We start from the raw sequence: 22,070 nt of genomic DNA, 5'->3' as shown, positions 1-22,070 counted from the left end.
TAACTCATGTAGATTCTCGAGTTGCGTTAAGTAGAAAGAGGTCAGGCACAGACTCATGAGACCAATTATTGGGGGCTGCACTTGACCACAATGACCATTAGTGTATGTTCCTTCTGAAAGGCACCAAATAGAAGTCTTGCTTCATTTTATCTAGTCAGAGATCTGATGCATCAAGAGCTGGGACAATGAGTGAAGCTGCTGAGAGTAATGCTTTTGCAGCTTTATTGAAGCAAGCTATGAAGATATGCAGTAAGGAAGTACAAAGACCTGGAAGTTAGTGAAGAATCTATCACAGTTTCCTTCTCCAGGATTGCATCTCTGTCTAGACTTACAGTTACTGCACTAATGCCTAAACCTCAGAATCCAGATATGGCCCCACAACTTAACTTTCCAAATGTATGAGGTAGGAGTCAGAAGATTGTATTAGACATTGAGCTCTGGTTCAAGACTTATCATCAACTAACAATTGATGTGACTACTTCCAAAATCTGAAAACATTTATGCACTAATTTTCTCTACATATCCTGACTCTATGTTTAAAAAAATTAAATTCAGCATAACATTTTTGATAATCTGAATTAGCTGTTCTTTCTTCCAATACTTTCTTCTATTTACTTCTGTTCTTCCCTTGTCATGCAATGACTGGCTGCAACAAGGCAACAGTTTGCGCCTGATAACTCAACAAGCTTTTTTCTGTTACTCCAGTGAGGACTCTGTATTGACTCAGTTCTCTTCCTCTCAAGAGCACAAGACACACTTAGTGGCTTCCAAAAAGTTCTCCAATCAATACCTCCTAAGGTCCCTGAAGTGATATAATCTGAATCAAGGCCTGTGAAGCAAAAGTGAAAATGAGCTTAGCAGGGTTTAGCTGCAGCCTGTTATCTGTCACAGGAGGGTTTGGTTTTTTTCTGCTTTTTTTTCCTCTTTGTTTTTTGTTTTTTACTAACTTTCACATCTCAAAAGTCAGCTCCTGTTCCTGACTCTGCAAGCTGTAGTTGTACACCAGGTATGCACCACTCAAACTCTGAGCTCAACAATCAAATAGTTTTGATTTCTTCACTTCTTCCACAAATAAAAGCTGTATCAAGGCTGAAAGGATCTCGTTTTGTTTAACTTATTACTTCTGGAAGGGAGACATAGTTCCCAGTCAAATGATGCAGCTTTCTAAGGGAAAGACAATTTCAAGTGATTTTTCTTTCCATATATCCCAAGGAATGATTCATTCATTTTAAAGGCTAATCAAGGATCTCCCCAGTACATTATATTATTTGTATCCAATCCACTAGCCACAGCTGGCAAAATTAATCAGATATTAGTAAAGGCAAAACATTTTTGAATCAGAATAGTCTCTTCACTGGTGTACATTTTTACTAACACAAGTGCATCTTGAGAATATATTCACAATGGAATTATTTTACATACATAGTTAAGAGAGCACCACTGGGCTCATGAACATTCATGCCCAAAATTATTATTTGGTGAGATAACCATATTTACATTTTGGCATTGCTTTGATCCCTGGGAAACACATTTTGGGAACTGCTGAGCTGTCTCTGTAGCACACAAAGAACCACTGGGATATTCTCCTACATCATCTCTAAAGTTTGCTTTTATTCCCTGGGTACATGTAAGTCATCCTGTATTGTCAGATGGGAGATGGCAGTACTCAGTATCCTCTCTGATGCAGATTGTTTTGCATAAATTACATAGCCCATACATGTAATTCTCACAGACATAAAGTAAACCAAGGAGCGATGCTTTCTGCCCTATTACAGGCAAAGCAGAGCAGGATACAAGGAGACAACTCTTAGTCTGAAATGCGGATTTTATGGCTTTAGTAGGAAAGGAGTCATGGAAAGTTTTCCAGGGTGAAACACAAGTTTCCATCTCCTTTGAGAGCTAGAAAAGAACAATATTATCAATATTTTCCTTTCTTGAAAAAAATCTCAATTCAGTGATGTCCTGGTTCTGGCCAGACAAGAGTTTACCTCCTCAAGCAGCCAGCTCAGGTGAGCTGAGTTAGCCTGGGCTGTTTCCACACCAGCTGACACCACTCCCCCATAAAAGGGGCTGGTTGGAGAGAGGTGATTCAGAACAGGTTTGGGACAACAACAATCCTCTTTTCAGTGCCCAACTTGGGGCTTAAACTTATGACCTTTGGATTAACAGTCCTATGCTCTACCATTACCCCAGCCCTTTGAATTTCAGACTAGAATAATTAGAAAAAAACTTTCTATAGAGCAGAATTTTTTTTTAAACTGGATTTGTAAATAAAATTAAGATGCTACCTTGGTGGTCTAGTCCAGTACCAGGTCAGGATATAACCATGGTCACAAGCAAGAAAAGATTGTCACCTGGTTCACAGGAATTAGAAAGTCTTTTCTCCTATGCCTGTCATTCAGAATAAAATTAGACATGATAGAAAAAAAGAATGTTGCAAAACTATTGCTGGGTACTGGCTACAATGGCATCTAAAACTTGACTATCACTCTGGGGGGGTTCATGTGGTTGTTGTGTGCTGTTTTTTTTTTTTTTAAATTAAACATTATCTAAAGTCAGACTATTTCTGGAAATGGTCTTTTCTGAATCAGGGTGCAAAAAATAAAAAACAACAACTTTGACCAAATTCATCAAGAGCAACAAAGAGTGTTTATAACAAGTGATACTACTGCAGTCAGTACAGTTTAAACACAGCTGAGTGAAGGTGGTGATATTTCAGTACTGGAGTGTACCCATCTTTCTCTCCTATGAATAGTTTTAATGGAAAAAAAAATCATGTTGAGATCTGTATGTGCTTCCTTGTGTGTGATATCTGTATTTTGTACATCTGTAGGTGTCACTGAAAATAGCTAATTCATGTGTTGTGTTCTTGAAACCTGCTGTAACAAATGTAAGCATACTGAAACAAATGATACAGCTGTAATATAAATCGTGGTTGATGGGTTTTAGTAATAGAAACATAGAACAGGGAGGACGTTGCCAGCTGCAAGCCCAGTTTCTGATAACAACTTCAGTGGCTGACTGTTCATGTTCAAAGTGAGGAAATTTAACAGCAGCCACAAATAGCCACACGGAACTCTGCTTTCAGTCTAGGTGAAATATTAAGGAAGATGCACATCGAGTCTAGTTTTAGTGATGTAGGAATGCAGAAGCTAATGTGTTACCTAAGGCATTAACCCACACAAGAGTTCAGGGAATGTGAAGAGTGGATCACACCACCAACTTGTTTTCCAGTTCCCCTCCCAGGTACCCTATCTTCTTTTTCTCATTTCTTCTCCTCCTTTCACCTGGAGAGGTCTCAAAATCTTTAATAGGGATTTACAAACACATAGCTTATTAAAGGCAAAATTGTGAACCTCATGTAACCATTCCTTTACAACATCAGCTGATATATCTACACGGATTTAACTGGGAAGGTCTGTGGAAGGGAGTGTTGTTCTTTTCTGCAAATGCACAACAAGGACAACACTTCTTCAGTATGGAAAGCTAGGGATGTGGACGTGTAAAGAGCCCCAGGAATCAAATAAGCTCCTACTTACTCAAGTCCATAACACACTATCCAGAAGGATGTGATAATAGCTAAAAAGTACTGCTATATTATAGGCTGAACCCATGCTTCGTACTAAAGCAGATAATATTTTGTTGTCTTTTCTATGGATGACAAAAGATGAGCTGAGGATTCTTAATCTCACTCCAGACACTTAATACCACAGCTGTCTGTTTCTCACTAAAATCAGGTGGTGCCAAGAGGACTGCCAAAGAAGGTTTTTCCTTGTTTGCCTGAGTCCTAAGGCACCAAACATTAGTCTCAAGTTGATAATTGATATTCTAGGTTGCCTTCACTGGCCATAAAGTTGGAGCATGTGTAAGGATAATGAGGATGGGGTGGTTGAATGCAAAGGATTTTCCACCAGACCAGAACTGCCTGCACCAGTGCCTAGTGTGGGAAAAGAGAAGAGCTGTGCTCAGCCAACTGCCAGTGCTCATCTTCTGTCTCTCCATTTAGGGGCCAAATCCTGTAGCTTCTTCGCCTTAGAGGCTCTCATTTCCCATGGATATTTGATAGCTATCCCTCGATTGCCATAATAATGAAACTGGATTGTAGACATTAGCAGGAAATTTTTAATTCTGGTTTCTACACGGTACGTGTGAGGTTCATTTCACTTAGCTAAAAGATGCTTAGGCTGCACTGTTATCCACAGCAAAAGATGGGCATCTCCAGAGGGCTATTTCTTCCATTTATTTTGATTATCTATTGTAGGGTAGAATCAATTTCTTGCTCACGGTGCCACTCAGCCTGCTGACTATGTAGGAAGGTATATACAAGACTTCCTGAAGCTAGATGTCTAACTTTTAGGCAAATAGCTCCAATTCAATGTCATTGTTACCTTTCTAAATGCTCAAGTAGAGACTGTAAAGCAGTTTCACATATACATCATCTCCCACCACATTTATAGAAAAGGGCAGTCCTGCATTTTCAAGAGAATTCCTTCCTCATTTCCCATGACCAGCAAAAGGTCCCCTTAAGTTAGGCAATAAAAAAGGACAGATAAAGGAGAGAGAAAGTGTGTGGATTGATTCAGTGGGAAATAGAAACATATTTTATTCATTTCTTCTAGTGTTTCCAAGCTCCCTATAGGATTTTCTGCTCGTACTTTCTTTGGTGAAGGCTTAGAAATCTATTTCACCACTGTCAGATACCCTGGCCTAAAAAAGATACATACCTATGGTTATGATTAATTCCTCCCATATAATCAACCATCTTCTCTTGTTTGCTGAGAAGAATGGACTATTGTATGTTGACTGCAAAAGCACATTGTAATTTTTTGTAGTTGCTGTTTTGATTTGTGTTGATTTCTCTAAGCCTGGCATATATATTGTATATGAGTACGCATAACTCTACAGCCTTTGTCTGACTTAGAAACAAATGTTTGATTCTTGCTTCAACAGTTTAACCCAGCAGGCAGCTAAAACAGCCACACAGCCTTTTGCTCACTTCCCCACCCTCCCTCAGCAGGCTGGAGGAGAAAATCCAAAAGAAAAGGTAGAACCTATGAGTTGAGATACAGAAAGTTTAATACAAAAAAAAAAAAAAAAAAAGAAGGTGATGACGATGAAAATAATAATAATATAGAAAATAAGTGATGCACAGCAGAATTGCTCAACACCACAAACCACTGATGCCCAGTTAGTTACAGACCTATGATCCAAGCCTCCAGCCAGCTTTCCTCAAGTTAAGTATTGAACATCAGATCATATGGTATGGAATATCCCATTTGCCACTTGGAATCTGCTGTCCTGTCCATGTCCCCTCCCAATTCCTTGTGCACTCCCAGCCCCTTGTTGGCAGGGCATATAAGAAACCAAAAAGTCCTTGCCTTAGTGTAAACACTGCTTGGCAACGATCAAGTGTGTTATCAACATTATTCTCATCCTAAATCCAAGACACAGGACTATACCCACTACTAGGAAGAAAATTAACTCTATCCTACCTGAAAGCAGGACAGTGAGACACAAATTCAAGTAATATAAATCAGTTTAACTTCACAGACTGAAAAAAACAGCCACCAAAAATAGTTCTGGTATATAGAATTGAAATACATATACTTATAAATCTTGGAAATTGATCCTTTTTTGTTTAAGACAAACAACACAATTCACTGCAGGCAGAGTTACTTTTCTGAATACCTGTTTACAAGGACACACTCAACAGCTGCAACTGACTTATTCCAACTGAATCACTGGTGGAGAAGATAAGATATATTGAGTTTTTAATTGTATTTCATCATGAATACAGTTGTTTTGCATCAGTCACTATAGAAGCCCCATTTAACTATTCTCTGCTGGTTTCCGGACAAGAGGAACCTCAAATGTAATTAGAAGTGTGAGATGTAGCCAAGAATTTGATAACTAACAGCAATTCTGATGGAACTAAAAACCCAGAAAGGATAAACAGTGATAGATAAGATTGCTTTTAAATAGAGGTAGAAAATGCATTTTTGCTTTTGGTGCTAAGAGATGCAAAGGCAAATGCCATCTTCACATGTAATTCCCAAGGTAATCTGGATGATGGCAATGTAATTTCAATCATCTTGAGGCACTTTCTATTCATATTCCTACTAAAACATGGAGTGAAAGAAAGTTTCTTTGGATAGCTGATAAAATATTCGTGATCTGATCTCACTTGATATGGCCAGTCAGTGATAACAGCATTCAAATCTTTAATTTCTGATATGCTATGGAAATGTGCACAAGGAAGATTCGAGCTATTTAGCAGTTGTTAAATTTAGGTAGAGGCTGGCAGACTGGAAGGTGAAGAGCAAGATGGTCAAAATTTGAGGAAGAACTGACTTTTCCAGGAAAAATGAACTTTATATATAAACATATATTTCTGGCAAGTATAAAGATCAGTGATAATATCTAGCTGATACAGTGCTCTTAATCTGTACCTGAACTCCCTGTGTACCATCTAAGCTTGGGAGTTGATGGACACTAAGTCACACCTCCAGCAGACACCATACAAACCATTTTGGGCTCCTTGGTGTTCAGCCAGAAACCTGGTCCACCCTGCAGCTCATGTTGCCATTGCTACTGGTACCTTAGTAGTCAGATTGCAATTAACTCCCGTTTGTAAAAGTCTAAAAATTAAGGTTGTCTTAGTAGGCACAGTCTTTAAACTCCCCAAAGTAAAACCTCCCTCTTCCCAGGAAATTAACTTTTCTTTTTTGGGCATCCAAATCCATTGGAGTGTCTAGAATCTAGTCATTCTCCCTTTGAAAAGGGCTTCATGCTGTTGATGAAATTAGCAGTGTTATTCCTGCTGCTGGAGTGAGGGAACAAAAAGAAAAGATTGCCTATGATTCAATATGTGGTTTCTAAATAAACACTAACACCATTGGCATTAGGGAACCCATCTGTTTCTTTATTTCTTTAACACTGCAGAATCTATGATATGTGATTATAACAGATGTTTCATGTCTACAAACGATGATATGCTACATTATTAAACCAAGAGGGTCATTAAACTGAGTTGTATGCATTTTTTTCAGTCTATAACTGCAAGATCATCAACATATAACCTTAGGGTTATAGAAACCCTTCTCATCCCTCTCCTGACTCAGTGTGTAACGTACACAGCAAACACTCAGCAAATATCATGAACATCTCCATTAAAGCTTGGTTATGCAGAAGTGCCTGTAGGCATCTGTACAGCTGTCGGAGCTAACATGTCTTAATGGCTTTTTTGCCAGAAGCACTTATGTTTAGCTGCAGCTTGAACTAGTCAAATGCCAGTTGCCTGCCTAGATAAGAATGTGAATTCTCTACTGTTATAGGTAATAATATTAGATTGGTCTGTTCTGTGGCATCTGAGAAATAAACAGGAACCTTCATTTGAGCAAACTGTCTTCATTATTTATTATTATTTCTATATTCTTTTTCTCTTTACCTTTAATCAACACCTCAGGACATGGGCTTTTCACATGTAGATCTTTTCATTACACTTCTATACACACAGTATACTTTCATATTGGAGCTGCTACAAACATGTTATTGTAACATAGATGTCCTCAAATACATATATTTTTGGCTCCCTTTGAGTTGAAAGATGTTTATTTTCCATTTCCAAATATCATGTAACAAGCTGAACATTTTGCTTTGTCTCTGAAGAATGACTGACAGAGTAATATGAGCCACAGAGTAAAGCAGTTTTTTATTGAAGGATAATATTTCTTTATTGAAAATGTTAGCGGAAAAAAAAAAAAGAATGGCTTGAATATTTCAGAGTCTTTAATTAAAACATTGGTCCTTTTTCAGCAAAATCCTTGGGATTGCTACCCATATTTTTTTCATTTTATTAATTCAACAATATTATGGGAAGAGTAGTTGGTAAGTCTGAGGGGAATGGAAAAATAATATTTAAGGACACTGCATTCAGCCCAAGCAAGTGGTGTTAAATTCATGTGGGAAGCATGAAAACTCTGTGAGTTAAAGATGGGTCCGAGTCAAATAATGGAATAAACCATTCACTTTGCATGTCTCTGCGTGTGTATGTACTGGACATGGTAGTATCGCTAAAAAGGACAGAAGATGAATGATTGTCCTTTTGTTCTCAGCTACTCAAAACTATTCATTCTATATTTGAATCTTTTGCTGCAAAAAACAAGAATGTGTTTTGATCCACTTCAGTTTACTAACACTGTAAGAAAACTCTTGATTTGTGCAAAATGTTCATGGCTTGAAGGTATGTGAGGCTGCACATATTTGCACAAGGATGGATTGAAATGTCTAATCATTTTAACCCTGAATGTGAGTTGCACCTTGAGCCTAAGTCTGGCTTTTTTATTTGCCTTTTTTTTTTTCTTCTTTGGAGGAAAGAACAGGTATAAACACTGGGATCTTCTGGAGAAAGATGAGACAGTAAAATTATGCACATCTATTTCAAATACATAGCAATAACATGTACAAGCAGCTGCAAGACTCATGCACGTTTCTGATTAATTTAGCAGACTTGTAATTCCTAAAGGTGTTTTCTTTACTAATTTAAGAACTCAAAATGCTAATGATACTGAGAGAAAAGAAGATAAGAAAAAAATTGTAAGGGGAGAAGGAGTTTTGCAAAGGTCCTAGAAAGAGTTGTTAAAATTACTATTTGTCTACTTACTTATCATGGGTCAAAATCTACAAATCTACTAGTCTGTTGTTATCACAAGAAGTCCACTTGGCTTGGACAGATGTCTGATTTTGACACATCTGTCCAAGCCAAGTGGACTTCTTGTGATAACAACAGACTAGTAGATTTGTTAGTCAAGGCAGCAAACATTATATCTGCCTGTTTTTAATATCCCACTGCAAAAAATCCATGTTCCAACAACGAGGTGCAGCTCTAAAGACAGTTGCATGTACACACTATACAAAGACACTTGCCCCCATTTCTCTCCTGTAGCCATTCTGTTATTGTTCTGATGCTCTGCCTTCTGGTTATAAAACAATCATCTATTAATTCAAAAAGACTTGGCTGAAAAACTTGTCAGGGTTTTGTTTGAAGAAGAAAATGTTTTTCATGTGTATTAGGTACTTTGAGATCATTTGGGGGGTAACTGTGAATGCTGGAGTTTTTCCTCTGGAAATATGAAATATGTTCAAGAAATGAATCATTTCTACTCCTGAAATGGGGCTCGCTCTTTTCCATCACAGTTGCCCAAACTATTTGCTTAAGTTGATTTGTAGTGATGTATCTGAGTGGGACTCAGAAAACAGGTGGTTTATGCAAGGTCAACTTTATGCCTTCGGCAACTAAACAACTCCTAATGCAACCGTATGGAGTTCCTGTAAACTTGTTTAAGAGCAACATCTGTTCTACAGGTAATATAGAGTATTGAAAGATCACATTCAGCTTTCATGCTACTGATGCCCTGCTGCATTAAAGCAGGACTTTACTACGGCCTTGAACATCAAGGAGGGGAATTCAAATTTGTCTCCAGCTGATACTGATTCAAAAATATATGTATTTTCAATTCAGCAGACCATTCAGACCTGTACTTAGGTATTTTCTTGACTCAGAGCACACAACCTAATACCTCTTCAAGACTGCAATGTACAACATAAGTTGCTGTTTTCTAGTCAGCAATAGCCTGAGTCAGAATGTCATCCTCTCCTCCACTGGTACCTCTCTTTGCATAAATTTCCTTTCCAAATATCTGGATAATTCACTCAAGGTTTCAGAATGACCAGAGAAAGCAAGGATTTAATCTAACTGATCTTCTTTTCTGATCCTACAGAAGAGAAGGAAAGATAGATCTTTGGAAAAGTGTGAGGAAAGCACCATTTACATCGCAGTTGTGTTATCTTGAAGTGTCTCCTAACTGGTTATGAAAAAGGGTTTCTAACTAGCAGACCTCAGAGCTATTTGTCAAAACAGCCAGTACCCTTGGAGGGGAAATTAAGACATGGCATCCCAAAAAAAAGGATGGTGTCATGGGAAGTGCAGTGGGATCTCCAAAACCCTCACCTAGTGTATTGTCTTCTAGATTACAATGACCCCCCAAAGGCCATCAAGCAGATGAATCTGTTATCATGATTGATGGGCAGAGATCAGATAAGCAGTGCCATTGTTTCCTTGCAAAATATTTTTGAATAATTATTTCTATTTCCCCATCTGCACTCCTTTGTTATGCACTGAAGCAAGTCTATCTTTAATGGGCTTAGTCCTGGATGACTCCTTGGTCTCTACTGTATTTCTTGATATCCTCTCCTACTTCTAGCATGTTTCTTTGGAAGGCTCCCATCCATGTTGTAGACATAGAACTTTCAGGTGGCCTAAATACATACAAGGTTTCCTCATACTGATGCACAGGATCCATATTCGTGGGTGCTGTAGTCATACAGTCATTTTTCATGGAAAAATAAATAAAGCAGCAACATTGGCCACTGCCTAATCGATATATAATGTTGGAGTTATACAGAAACAATTTACCTACCGTTACCAAATATGGTATACTGGACTAGTAAAACTGGTCCTTGTCTTTCCTACCTTCCTGCATAAGAAAAAATACTAATGTGTTTTTCCATGAAAACACGGCCAAGATACTACCTAAAAGTACATTCCAAAGGCATGTGAGCTCACAGTTACTCAGGCCTAGTGTTCAAAAGACTGCTCTATGGAGGATGAATTTGTAAAAGAAAGTTTCTCATAGCCTTGGAAATTCAGCCAGCATGTGGGCATTAAGCCTCTAACTTCAAAGACTCAGTTTCATTTTTACCTGATCTCAGTAAAAGGAGAGTCCAATCCATCTTACTGAGAATTTTCTGGAGCTGTAGAGTCAAGGTAGATACATTTTTCAAATATTCTATCTAGTAAATATCCCTATTATGTGAACCACTGGGTGTTACTATAGCTGACCAGATTGGAGGCATTTCTATTTACTTGGACTTTTAAAAAGATGCTGTTTGGCTGGTTGATGAAAAACTTTGATTCAAATTGCATTTAGATGCAAAATCATGGGCAACATTTCTCCCATGCCTCTGGGAAGAACTGAAATAAGATGTTTCCGTTTTTGTAATTTTGATTTGCTTTTGAGTGAGGGTTTTTTCTTCTTTTTTATTGTTATTTTTCTTTTTGAAGTTGCTGTCTTTCTAAGCACAGATTGTATTTAAGATCAATAGCATTGGACTAAATGAGCCCCTCTGCTTTGATATTGAAGCTAATCGGCTCTTGTTTGGCTTTTGAAACCTTTCAGGAGTCTTTGCAACATTATAATGACAGACTCCTTGATATGAAACTTCTAATCTGTTAAAAAGTGGATTTCCCAGACTTTGTGTGACTAACTGGAAAGTTTGCTTGTACATTGCACCAAACTTAGCTACTATCTGTTCTTTACATATTGTGGCTGCAGAAGACAATTCCATTTCAGTTTCCAGACACAGTTTTCAGTACAAACACTGCAGATTCACCAGGACAGAGGTGCCCAGGGGATGTGCCTTCCTTGTTTATTCCAAAAACTTTCTGTTACTGCTCAGGTGCTGTAGCTCCCCAAGTGGAGCCACTATCCCATAACCAAGCCTGCCTGTGCTCTAACCCTGAGCACAGAAAACTGTAGCACTGCACATCACTGCAGCTCTCAAACAGAACAGTGGTTTTATCTTGGGAACTTTGCACTGGCCACAATATTTTCTGTAAGAACTCTCAGTCAGACTTGTCCAATATCATTCTGTGAGTCTACAGCAGAGTAAGGCACATACTCCAGGAGAACTGACTTATATTCTGTCTCGTGTTAACATGTCTTGTGTCTTTCTAGCCAGCTTTCTCTTGAGGAGCTCAAAACGTACTGGTGAATTCACAAGGGTGACAGCTTTTCCCTTTTTCATTAGCTTCCTTTCCCTAGACAGAAGCTTTTACAGGCAGTAGAATTCCCTAGGGTCCTCTCCAAAGTGTTGGTTGTTATAAGGAGTTTTTCCTGGGTTACAAGGGTAAAGCCCTTCATTTTTCAGTGCTATATATAGCTTTCCTCTGCAGAGATGTCTCTGGAGTTGCAGGTCAGAAGGAGCAGCCTCTGGTGGGGATTCTCACCATTCCATGCCCAAAATAGGAGGGTCAGTTTTTGGGTGGTGGAGATGTACCAAATCTGATTTATACCCTACAAATATGATTGGCAATTCACGTCTTGTTTTTCAGTAGTAAAAGGAAATAAGACTGGGCTGACAGTTAGGAGAGAACAACACAGTGAGAACATGGTATTTCAGCGGCTGTGAATGTTCCTATTTCATCAGATTTATCCTAGCTCTCCACCCCTGTCCTGACAAAAGTTTTGCCTTTGCTAGCCAAGGCAAAAAACAGCACGGAAAGGTGTTTGATGAGAAATTAATTCTTTAGGCAAGAGTTAAATTATGTGCCTGGGATTTATTCAAACGTCAAGGTCATATATTCCTTGGGGTCCCATATCTAAATTCAGAGAGCTGATGAAAGGTCAGACCTGTGCTTTCCATGTCTACTTTTGGAGATGAAAGTCTTTTTTTGTGGGTGAAAGCACAGTGTGGTGTTTCATTAGAGACCCCTGAAATTTCAATCTGTCTCCTTGTTGCAACCAGTAAGGTGTGAACAGAGGACCTGCAGGTGAATTTAAGTCTCCTTTCCAATAGAATGTGGGTTTCCAATTGTACTTACAAGACAGTCTACAAATGACCTGAGAAATCTAATTATCTAGTGAAAACTAAATTGTGAATGCTCAGGGTTAATGACTGGACAGCAGTGACTGTCCTTGCCCTCTTTTAGCTCAAATATAACTGGAACTATTTGGAACTGATGTAAGCTTGGACCTTGAGATTTCCACGGCTATAAGACTGAAACACAGTGACGTTGCCAAATCTAGAGGCCTGGAAGCTTCACTTGACTCATATTCTTCACTTATGGAAGCACAGGCTTCTCTAGCATGGGTTTTGCAAAGATTTCTCAAAGACAACATCACAATTATTTGTTTAGCAGGTTGGCATGCAGCCTTGAACAGATTTTATTGTATATGTATATTTGTGTAATTACCTGTTATGAGGTAATCACTGCACTTACAACAGAAATGCTTAGCTCTAGAACAATGCAGTCATGTATACTAAAGTAGTACCATACCAGATTCTTATCCAACTGAAACAGAAAAGAGATTGCTTTCTGCCCAGTGCACCTTAAATTTCAAAAATGAGGGGGGTTTTGAGGAGCAAAAAGAGAATTAAAATTGTAATACTTTCCAAGTTGTCACAGTTTCCTGGCACACTATCTAAGCCAGCTGCTAAGAGTTAATCCCTGAGAAAATCTGAGCAATCTTTGACAAATACCATTTAATTCTTTCAAGGGTCATTCCTGTGGCTCTCTACTGCGAGATTTTACTTTGCTTCTGAAATGTGGGTGCCAGAATTCTTCTCCAATTGAGCTGTCACTGTGCTATTGATCGTACACCAGAAAGCCACTGACAGCAGTGACTGTGTGTTGGGTGGTTCTGCCTGGTGTGAGATCTAGTTGGTATGTCCAGAAAGAGGGACACAAACTGCCACGAACTCCTTTGGCTGCCAGGGTTGGCAGGTGCTTCTTTATTGTGACCTTGGTGCCAACAGGAAGCAGAAGATTGGAGAGATTGGGATCTCTCTCCTGCTTCGTCTTTGAGCACTGGTAATGTTAAAAAGGTCACATAACTCCCCTATGCTTTCACTGTCATATCAGGTTTAACACTGTCAAATTCCATGGACAATTTATCTCTGTGCAAGCGCACCACATTTGGGCCCAAAGGACCCTGAACCTCTTGTCAAGTGATGTTGCCCCACTGATGGCAGCAAAGATCACCCTAACAACTAACATTGTCCCTTCTCACTCCCTTTTCCATTTTGGGTTGTCAGGGCTGGGCTTAAACTACAGGTGTGATGCCACATCAACAAATATTTCAGAGGTCATTTTAATTTCTTAGGTGGCTGAACTCTTCTTAGTTCTTGAGGGTCATAATGGAAGAATTAAGTTACTTCAGGAAGCTGTGCTGTCATCTTAGGAAGGCCTTTTTAATGCTGGATTTTGTTTTACTTTGAGTTTTGGAAGAATTCTGCCTTCCTCTTGAAATACCTATGAAGATCTTTGCCCAAGGATTTCCTTGGGAAGCCCTTTATGTGCCTTATTGTTCTCCATTGTTTAAGTTTATTCTCTGTCTTTTGCAAAGAATGCATTGTTGTTGCTGTTTCCTTTTTCCTGAGAGTCATTTTTGAAAAAAAATGTAACTTAATATTTCCTGTAACATGTATTTCCTTTTTTCCTTTTTATTTACTGTTTTCCCCTTTAGTAACAAGGGAATAACTCTAGATAATTTGGTTCCTCCTTATTTCTGCTGATTCTTGTGAACAGACTCAAGCCAAGGTTTTTTTTTTTAACAACTGCAACAGCTAATCAGATACAACAAAGCTGCAACTCATGCTGGTAATGTCTTAGTAAATGAGATAAATCTCTTCCTTTCCAAGGAAGCGTTTCCTAAGTTGTGCTTTGTGCTGTTGCTCTGTATTTCACACGAATCATAAAATCACTAATGAAAAGGATGTTAATAGGTACAGGCACTTCCTTCCAGGATGCTAGAGTAACCTGGACAGTAAATGGAATGAGTTTGGTTAGTGTCACTGAAAATTAGCACAATGAACATCAGCAGTGACTGTTAATATTGAAGCCATGGCATTTACAGATAGTTTAAATCAAAGCTTCTGGGAAAGGTGTTTGTTTATTGCATTTAAAACAACCTTGCTTAATATGTATATGGGTGATGATTTGTTAAGCCAGAGGCTAATGGATATCTGGAGCCTGAAAGTACTGTTAGATTATTTACTATAACCCCTTTTGGCTGGGCGGAATTCCTAAATGTACCTTTTTGATATAGGCTTGAGACAAAAGCCTTATTGCAGCATATTGGATAAGAGCACACTAAATGTTGGAATGGGGTGCTATGAGTCTGGCACCCTGTATTATCAGAGCACTCAGAGCTGTTATGCTCACTGAGGCATCAGGAATATAAAATATCACTGAATAGGACAAGCAGGAGCCATCTCTTCTTATGCTTCATTTTACTGCGCTCTCAGCCAGAATCTTCAATGTGTAAAAACATCTCATGAAATACAAAGGTATTAGGTGATATTATATCTACATTGCAATTAACATCAATGCTTTCTCTTTTTACTAGCAAACTGTCCAAGAAATTAATTTCATTGCTTTCAGAATTTTAAACAAACTCAGATTATCTGTCAAAGAGATGTATGAGCCATTCAAATCCACAATTACGTTACTTCAAGCCATAATTAAAAAGTAGAGTCCCCACTCCAGTCCTCAACCTTTGATTTCTAAAGGAAGAACGTTTCAGTGGTAATGTAAACCCAATGAATCACCAGATTTTGAGCAGAAAAAATAAATTAGCTCCTCCCAGACAACCTCATATAATGAGTTTTACTGAGAAAAAAACAAAATAGGGGGGAGTGAGGGAAGAAAGGCTAAATAATTGTAAATTTTGATTGTGTTTTTATAACCATTTAGGACTGAAGTTAAGTATAATTTGACATTTTATTGATACTTCCAGTATTTAGGCTGACAAGTACTACATTAAATTTTACCATGTAAATCTGATCTGACAATAAAATACCCCTTGCACTTTGCTTAGCAACTGTTGCAAGACAATGCAAGTAGAGATGCTATATAACAATTTTTCTGTCTGCTTCTGTCCGCTAATCTTTCAAAGCTTTCTAAAGATTTTCAGTTACCTGAACAGGCCTTGCTTACTTTCTCTTTCCAATTTCCTCTCCACACTAGGAATTTTATTTTAAAAAAGCAGAGACGAAGCCACTCAATGCTTGTTGCTAATTTTGGGTTTTTTTCAGTAGCTGTTGTATTTATCGTGATGAAACTGAAATTGCCAGGCTTCCCCTCTGCTTCATATGCTTCATAGCTCTTCCCTGAGATAACTGCAAAGGTGTCACCCTTGTTTGAGTACTACTTGTATCTTCCCATATCTCTATCATATGCTGACTCTACTGAAGAAGCAGCGCACCAGAGGAGTAGTGTAGCAATGATAGTTCTTGCCATCCTTTGTATTATGTTTTGGTGCTGTCTGTACAGTACTCCATATGTTTTTTCCTGAAGAAAAATCTCTCTGCTGCACCTTACTCCAGAGGAACCAAGCTACCAACAGATTAACAGAACAGATCTTTGTTAACAGAACAGATTTGCTTTCCGCGGGATGAAAAAAAGAAGAAAATGTATCATAATTTTGCAATGTCTCCTTAAGAAACAAACACAAGTTGAAGCTATAAACTTGCTAGGAGTTTAAACACCTAGGAAATCAAAAGGCCAAGTACAATACGGAACTGAAGAGTCAAACAACTAAATCCATTAAATTAATAGATTTCCTCCCTGATATCACACCAAGTGGTATTTCATTAAAGGCCTTTGAAAAGAAAGACCTCTTAAAAGATATAAAGACATAAACCTGACAAGAGGACTGATTGCCCGGGGAAAGACCGATTTTTGTTCTTGTTTATCTGAAAAGAAGCATTGCATGAATATTTGGAATAAACCTCTAGAGAGCAGGGTTCACAAACAGAGATCAAAAGAACATATGAGGTTCAGCAAAGGCCACCTCTGTCCTTAAGCCACTATTTATCTGTGTTATAGGGCTGTTAAGAAAATGACATTTCTGTACACCAGTGCAATCTGTTTAACAGGCTTCTACTGCATTGGAAAATCTTTTCTGCTGTTGATTAGATTTTCTGTAGAGCTTCTGACTAATAGATCAATGGATCACTTTTTCCATCATTTTCCAGTCTGAGGTTCTCACTGCTGATGTGGCTGGAAAGATAGCAAACTTTTAATCCTGGTCTTAAAGCATTAGTGTGAGATTATGAGGGTTTTAAAAATATTTGGGCATCTGAAAGTCAGTTTTCTCAGGGTTCCTTGCACTTGCTGTTTCCTGCTCATCCCACCACCATCAGCCTCCAGGCACTCCGCCTAGGGCCATCACAGAAACGTCTGAGGAGTATTTTTTCCCAGAGGTTGCAAGCTTCCCTCAGACTCACTGTGGTGTTAACTACCATGCTATGCATTCCCTACCTGCACTCAAGAGGGACAAGATAAAGTCTCCTTTTTCTAAATAGTAGGAAGCTGGAGACTGCTAGTTTAACTACAGTGGGATTGCTGGATAGGGAAATACCATTTATAGTTTTACAGGAAATACTGAGTACCAGGATGAATGGGATGTGGACTCTTATCTCACAAAATACCTTGGGGACCTAAATCTGGGAGAGGACAAGCTACTTCTTCCTAATGCCTTAAGGTCCAGTGATTGAACCATGACATTTCAGTTTTGAGTGTGGAATGGGAATACAGAGATTCCAGAACTTCTCCAACTATTTCACACCGTAAAGATCTGCATTTCATGGCCAGTGAGGATATGGCAGAAGTTATAAGAAGCGTCGGTTCAAAAGTGGCTGTAAGAATTTGATTTTCAGTCAGCCCTACCTTAAAGCACTTAAGGATCTTTTGCAGTGGAAGTTACAATAAAAAATGAATTTCAAATTCCCCAGAATTTAGCTACTTCTCTTCATCTGAGTGTGAAAATAGCAGTGATTCTTTTAGAGGTTTTTTTTAGCAACCCCTAGTAAATGCCTGGAGAGAAAATTCAGATCTATGACAGGACAGCTGAAAGTATAAAGAAAATGCAGATCAACACACAAATACCAGTCATGACTGTAAAATAGCCCACTTAAATGAGGACCATGATAGGTATAGTATAAATACAATGTGCACCCATTCCTCATTTTAATCCACTTTTAGTGTCAACAGAGTTTCCCCAGAAATGGTGACATATGTGAAGCTGAGTAGGAAAAACTAAAGTTTATCCACTGCTGAGATCTATCACCTCTTCTTATTCCACCTGCTAGAGAAAATTATATAAAAATAGTGTGTTGCTCTTCAATTCACCACCAGGCATTGAAATATTCAAATCAGCTTTGGTGGGGTGGATTTGCCTGATCACAGGAGCTGACGGAACGTGGTACACGGACTGAGAATTTGATTTGGAGATGTTTTTCATTGTTAATAATAAAGTTATACAGAAAAGGCAGATCCAGAGAGGGCATAAAGCACCTCTCCCCTAGACATTAAAAAGATGGGATTCAGAAGCTGTAATACTTTTCATTACACGATTGCTGTCTATCTGACTTACATTCAGCAAATCAAGGCAAACCCTACTGAGGCATACATAATGCTTACAGCAACAGATGCTGACAAGTGCATTAATAAATCATGATCATTATTAGAATTCTTAAACCAATATTTTGCTGCCAGACATGCTGTTTATTACAATTTCTTATTTTTGTTTAGTTTATTTATGTATTCATTTTTAGTTATGTATTCATTTTTGCATAAGACATTAATTACTCAAATGGCTGTAGCAGATGAGTTTACAAAGGTCACGATCAACACAAATAGGGTCTGGAACAGACAGTTGATGCTTTGACATGCAAAATGAGAGTCAGGACTCTGGAGACAAAACTAATAAGAGTTAATTGTGAAATGTTGTCTGTTGGCAGTTGAGAGTCAAGTTCAAACAGACCTGGTTGCTGGATTGCAGACAGAAATGGAAAGAACAGACTTTGGAGTAAATACATTTGAAAATAAGAAATTGCAGTGGGTTGCACAACTGTTTCTCTGTCTCTAGTTTGAAATTTATCCTTTCATCTGTGATGATTATTAGTAGTCTCCTTCAGCACAGCATCCCTCACAGATTTTTACCCGAATGTGCCTGTTGTAATTTTGCACTAAGCAGCTATCTAGTGAATGCTCTTACTGCTGGGAAGGTCACAGCGGGTCCTCAATGCTCATGCCACTTTCCTAGTGTCCTGAGTTAATGCAGCTTTCTTCTCATTTTACCTTTCCACAGGTCCTACTTAACCAAGAAATTGGACAAGCTGGAATTGCTATCTCATAGATAGCATTATTCCCTGAAATTTAGGAACAGCTTTTGCTTTATCTCACTTAAACTCAAAAAGAGCTGCAGGTGTGTGTACTCCACATTTTATACCTAATATCTATTGAAAAAGAGGAGGCAAGTTCCTATGTCTACCATTCTGGTTACCAATGGAAATGACTGGAAGAAGAAATCTGAGCTATTTCACTTCTGAGATCAGATAACTCCTGGCCATAACAGTAATGAATTTCATTAGGGCATCCATGACATGGCTTCCTCAGAAAAGTGAGGGTCCTGAGAGAAGGTCCACAGTCACTGGTACCTCCTATTCTGTACCAATGACTTAAGTGAAAAAACCAGCTTCGTGTTCCAACTCCCATGTACAGGGAGAGGAAGGAAATAATGCATTGCAGAGCTGATGCATTTCAGACTCCACAAGGAAAATGAGTACTAAATGGCGATCCTTGTTCAAGTGCATTAGCTATTTATACTTTATCTGCATATTTTGGTCCTGCAGAAGCATTCTCAAGCAGTCCTATTATCTTTAAAAGATGCAGGCCCCGGAGCAAGCAGACCAGTATCACAGTGGTTTCTCTTCTCGTAGAACCAACAAGACATAATTTGAGTGTCTTGTATAGTGTCAACTACTCAGAAATAATACTGAGGAGACAGGCTGGAGCCTGTGAGAACGTTTCATGTTATGCAGAAGTCATGCTTAAAATGAGTGAAGCTCAGACACTGACTTTAGCTTACTCTATTGTGTTTAAGTACCTTTGCCAACTAGGACTCTGGGGGCTCCAGAAAACAAGCAACACAAAAGAGAAGAAGGTTCGTTCCATGTAAGTACTATGTATGGACAGCAATGCTCTTTTACTTCTAATAATTATTTTAAAACTTACCCAAATACTGATTTATGTGTCAAAGCTATAAGCACTCCATTGATCCGATAAATACACAGCTAAGGCTTGCTTAGCACAACAGCCTTGGTGGCTGTTACGGTCTATCAGACAAATGTATATTCAGCCCAAAGTTGAAGCATGCATTATTTACTTGGTTGACATTAGCTGCTTGATGAAGCTGCTCTGGGAGCTGTTATGAGACACCAATGCAATCCAGAGTGGCGGAAATGCTGGCAAATGGAGCCCTGACATAATAATGCCTTGTAGCAGCTGTGTAGCATCAGCCTGTGGCTTGGTTTAGAGCTGAGCGTGAATGTGCAGGCAGGAAGCAGGTGCAGGTTTTCCTAGGAGAGCTCACAAGCCATTCTGCCGTACTGTGTTCTTCCTTCCCACTTGAAGACTACGTGAAGCTGCCACATGATTGGAAAGCTCAATAGCTTGTGAGGAAGAAAAAAGGTCCCTTCCAACAACCTAGCTGTGTTTGTTTTGCAATTCATATAGGAGCCAGCTTTTCAGAAGGGCTCAAGTCCAAAGAGTGGCTGTCAGGCACTTATGAACAAATATGAACTGCTTCCAGTAGCGCCTCCTTATTTAGGGTTTAGCAAGTGACCAAAGAAACCAACAAATCAACTGTATGAGGGAAAGCAATCCCAAGACAAAAATACTTTGGCTCTGTAGTTACTGTGATGCATCATTTGCTCCACAAATTCACTGTTTATCCCTTCCTGATCCCCACTTACACAGTTTTCCATTTTGTACCTTTTCTTTCTTCCTTCTCTCTCTCCACTGTGAGACTGGATACTCAGGACAATTGGATATTTAGCATGCACCATCCATTTAGATACTCCTGCAGGCAATGTACTTTTCCTAGTGAATTCGGTGATGGACTGTCAGCCTCAGTCATGTATGGTAGGAAAAAATGGGGGCTTCAGTGCAAAGGAAAGATCCTGGTTCTGAGTTATTATTGTTAATCAGACTCATAGCCCATGGCTTCTCATGGCGTAACCTCCAGAGTAAGTCACTCTGCAGGGCTTTCTGGCTTTCTTATTACTCCCCATAAAGATATTCTTTAAGGAGTTACAGCCACTTCCATGTGGTTCTGATTGCACTGAAAGCCTGATGATATCCATCCTTTTCTTTCCCTCCCATGATCAGTGCACTTCCTGCAGCATCCAGCTCTGCAACACCCACACTTCGGCACCTCTCTCTCCCAGCTTTTGTGAAGCATTAACCAACTCAGGAAGAAATAAAGGAAACTAAGTGCTCTGAGGATCTTACATCTGTCTGCTGTAATAAGTAGCCCAGCACGCACACTGCCAAGCTCAGACAGGGATAAATCCCGAGTCAAACCCTTACCAGACAGTTCGTGATATTAGCTCAGTAGTCAGAAAGCTTTAAAAAGTCACGTTGTGATCTTTTCACTTGTTTTCTTCTGTTGTTCATATGGAGAATGGAGAGGAAGATTAGAATTTTTCAAGCTTTTTCCTGAAATGTTGGAAACTAGAGAAAGAGTGCATGTGAATGAAGTTACAAAATCCACTTTCTCTAGAATGCTGAGATTTCAAGGAAGAAAAAAGATTTGCAAAGAACATCTTACGTTGAAAATGTGGCAGTACTATTCAATATTCAGTTGTCTATATAAAAAATGGAGCTAAAATACACACTGTAAGCAACAAGTTCTATTTTTACAGGTTTATGAAAGATCAAAGAAAATCATCTGGTCCTTTGAACCTTGTGTGAAAGGTGCTTAGGATCCTTGTTGCTTACTTGAAAGGGGTGCAATCCGTGTTTTATTTCAAATCTCCTGTGTTGCCTCAGCCACTTTCTGACCAGCAGGGCACTTTAAACACTAAGATAGACTCCATCTTATTTCAACTCTACACACTGTAGAGGAAAAAGAAGGTGTAGTCAGATGGGTCTAGTGGGGTATGCAGGCTTGGCATCATGCTTTTCTTCATTGATAGTACAGGGAGCTGTGTTCAGTGTTACGCGCTGTAAGATACGATTTAAGGTAAGGGGAAATGTTGAGTGAGTTGTCCACAAACTGCATGAATTTACCTATACTGGAATCATATTTCCAGCATTGCAGTAAGTGGTCTGAGCATGGCCCTTACCCTCTCTCGTTGCATCTGCCCTTCTTCCTCACAGCAATGCACTGAGTTTCTTGACAACTGAAATAATAGATTTAATGTAAGAACTGTGGATAGTT

This window comes from Gallinula chloropus (assembly GCF_964237585.1).
Source record: "Gallinula chloropus genome assembly, chromosome: 5".
In the NCBI taxonomy this organism is placed as follows: Eukaryota; Metazoa; Chordata; class Aves; order Gruiformes; family Rallidae; genus Gallinula; species Gallinula chloropus.
The sequence above is the reverse complement of the archived record's forward strand: the minus strand, read 5'-3'. Positions refer to the sequence as shown.